This window comes from Cupressus sempervirens, chromosome 9 (genome assembly GCF_028749045.1).
Source record: "Cupressus sempervirens isolate cs-2001-9-10 chromosome 9, ASM2874904v1, whole genome shotgun sequence".
NCBI classification, from domain to species: domain Eukaryota; kingdom Viridiplantae; phylum Streptophyta; class Pinopsida; order Cupressales; family Cupressaceae; genus Cupressus; species Cupressus sempervirens.
Window position 1 is genome coordinate 364,209,790 of NC_143126.1, and position 4,131 is coordinate 364,213,920.

Here is a 4,131-nt window from a genome sequence, read left to right on the forward strand (position 1 = left end):
ACACTTTGTTGATTATAGTCTCATCTTCAATAATTCCATTTTATCTTCTGATTGCATTTACAACAATATCTTTGATTCTTGCACAATATTGGACTATAGTCTCACCTTCTTGCATTCTCATTTCATCAAAATTTCCTCTTAAACTTTTTGCTTTGGCTCTGAGCACATTGTCTCCTCCATATATCTTCTATAAGGCATCCCACATTCCTTTATAAGTGGTACATGTTTTGATGTCTTCAAACTCTGAATAGCTTAGGGTAGATGCAATCTCCAACATTGCTTGATTGTATTCTTTCTTCTATTTCAATTATTCGATGGTTGGGGCTCCAACTACTGCAACATATTCAGTGGTGATAGTTGCCTATGCATAATCTCCAAGTCCTCCTACATGCAACTTCATCAAACTTTTCCATGCAGGAAAGTTTTCCTTGTTCAACTTGGGCACCTCCTTTCTCTACATCTTGCTCTTTAGCTTCAAGTACCTTCAAATTGTTTCCTTCACAAGCACTGAATGCTCTGATACCAATTATTGGAATACTTTAGAATAATTGAGAGGGGGGTGAATCAGCTATCCAAGGTCCAAATGTATAGATAAAACTTTTCAGTACTTAACAAATACATGTGCATGCATTGATCATCTAATATCTCAAACCATAGTATATTACTGCCCTAGGTCAAATGAATTTTGCAAAAATGTAAACATGAAAAACCAAAAAATTATTCACACAGTTTGACACAAGGATTTTATGTGAAAACCCAATTTGGGAAAATCACTAGTAACATGCTACCAATTTTCACTCTTTTGAAGTGAGCTCTATGAGGAGCCAACCCTATTAAAGGTTACAATGCACATGACTATTAGGTCAACCTTAATTCAAAAGATTTATCTAGACTGATGCAATTGTTAAAAAGTAACACTAGGACTTGATCTAATAACACAAAAACTCACATGTAGATTACAAATCTCTTAGTCAGCCCTCCATTCTGCTTGGCATTCATTCCTATTCATCTCTGACAAATTGTTCACCCTTCAAGCCTTCAGCCCCTTAAGCCTTCATGCTTAGTATGCCAACTGCAAGTTCATTCCTTCGGCCACCAAATGAAACATCACCTCAAGACTCCTTGTCTCTCTCTAGTTCACACTATGACACTTTGCTTCTGGCTTGTTATCTCCTTATTTAGATAATTTAGTTCTTTTTTTGCTTCACCACAATCGTCCATCTTAGGGTTAGGCCAAATTCATCAAATCTACCCTCTTTTTAATTTTGTTCCCTTCTAGAAACTTCCCTTACAATCCTCTTCAAATTCATCTCAAAATGATTTGTCCTGAATTCTGTGCCACCAACTCATCATACTTATCTTCTACACACTTTACACAATTCAAGAAATCAATTTTGTCAGCTCAAATTTGTCAAATCTTTGATCAATCTCATTTTACTGGCACTCAGCAATAACATGTTGTTTACTTGGCAGTAACTGTCTTCTGATACTCGGTCAACACTAGGTTGCTTGACATACACTAAGTCTTACTGGTGCTTGGCACATATTAAACTTCCTTTGCTCGGGACCTACTAGATTTCTCTTTTCTTGACACATACTAAATTTGCTCGATCACAACTAACTTTCTACTCAGCTTACACTGACTTGCTCGACTTCCACTTGTTTTCTCGGTTAGGTTTGACAGACACATTTCTTTGCTTAGTCTTCTTCTTGTCTTTGCTCAAGTATCATTTCATTGTAGCCTTAAGTAGATAAATAATACTCTATATCATCAAAATCTTACTTGGTCTTAGTGCTCCTCTTATACACCATACAACTCAACCTTTCTCTAAGTACTCTTGTTATCCTTTCTTTTCAAATCCTCTTCATCAATCAATCAAATGATAACATTCAAACCAAATTAGCAATTGTCTCACCAAGAAGTGGAAGGTTTGACATTAGTGACAAAATAATGATTGTTCCATGATAGGTGATTTCTATACTTCAATAATCTACTTCATTTCAACATTTGTGACCTCAATTATTAGATTTACTTATGCTTTTTGCTCATCTAACATGATACTCATTTTTAGTGATGTGATCTCGAGTTAAAACTTTAGTATTTCACTCTCCTTCTTTAGCTTGACAACTAAATCTAAATCCATGACTTGATTTTTTAGCTCTTCCATCTTATATCTTAAAATTTCAATATGATATTTTAGTTTCTTGATGATGTCTTGTGCATCTTTAAGATTAACCTTCAATTTGTCCCTTTCATCATTAGGTTGATCCAATTCCTTAAGAGTTGCTTCATATTTTCTTTTTAGATCTACTAAATCCACATTGATCTCCCTCAAGTTGTTAGACTTCTTCTGAGTAATTGAGCTCTGATACTAATTATTAGATATAGGGAATACTGAGAGGGGGGTTGAATTAGTATTCCAACACTTTTACCTAATTATGAATTACAACAATAAACCATAAACATGGATAAATAACTAAACTAAATACCAATTATAAACATCGCACAAAGAAACTCTTAACACCATATTTTGTTAACTAGGGAAACCTTGGCCAAGGGAAAACTTGGTGGGGATGGTACCCACAAAATGATCCACTACTCAAGAATACTTTGTAAAAAGTTTTGACCCTATTAGGAGTCTATTACATACATATAGTGTATCTGTCCTTGTTACATGACTTGAACTTGTTAGAGGCCTCCAATGATCTTACAACTCTACAACACTATTCAACTATCAAAAGTAGTATAGAGAAAGTACCAAAAGTTGACTATACTGATATCTCAAGTATTTGATTAGTCCTTTCTTGTTCCTTGTATCATGTACACAGACCCATGCTCTTTTCTAACTATCAAAACAATCACATAACATCATAAACAAAGCTTGCACAACATAATCATAACACAAGATAATCATGTGTATCTTCATATATCAAAAAGTTCTTCCTTTATACCCTTTTCCTTAATTCTCTATCCAATCAACCTGAATAACCAAGTATCACATAGCCAAAACATGTTATCACAATTTTTTAAGTAAGTGTTGACATCTAGGATGTCATCCCTACAATCCCAAGTCCTTGAATTGACAAGTCAATTCAATGCCTTAGGAAAAAATATCTATTATATCCTATGTACTTTTCCTCTACGATAACAAACCACCTCCTGATTATTCAATCATAACTTATACCAAACATTATAGGAACATAAACGAACTAAAGTATATAATATATAATCCCAATTCTACCATAATCTAAAGTAATAGCCTTGTGTTTGATTCCACTAAAGCTCATTGATGAAAACTATTTGACCATTGATTATTATCCTCTCTTAGTTAATTTCTTTACTTTGACATATCAAAACTCTCTTTCTCTCTCTATTATGAGAAACCTTAACTATGTGTAGTGTTGCCACTAATGACAACATCCAATTACTTAGCCAACTTGCCAACAATATCTAAGAATTAAATGTAATTTTGATTAAAAAATAGAGGAATAAAACACATAGAAAATGGAAATAGGATGACACAAAGAATTTAACACATTTCACCCAATCTCGAGCTACATCCACCAAATAGAGAGTCCAATATTATTATCCAATAATTTGAATTGATTACAATCAATAATCCCTTGCAGCTCAATGATGTTAGAAAATACATCAAAATTCTCATATGAAAACCCTAACCCTAAGCCATTTTATCAAGACTTATGTCATTGACAAAAAAAGTCATGACATGTTAGTTAATAGAGCATTAACTTATGATGTCTTTGTAAAATAATAAAAAATGTTTGAGCTTTGCCCTAAAACCCTCATGGGGACATTGCCCCTCGACCCTGCCCAAAAAGAGGCACTGCCCCTTGACCTTATCTTGGGGGGCACTTCGCTTCTCCCAAACCCTTGTTGAATAATTTAGGGGAAAATATGCTAATAAATGTGGGAAAAAATAAGCTCTAAGTACTAGACTCCATATAAGAACAATCTCTCACTCGAAGATTGATCATAATCCATAACAACATTTGTTTCATACATAACAAAGATTGCCAAAGAAAAAAAAAAAAACAATTTATTTTGGACTACAACTTAGCCTACAATTACATCAAGGTTAGCTACATATGTATTTTTTTCCTTTTTTCTTT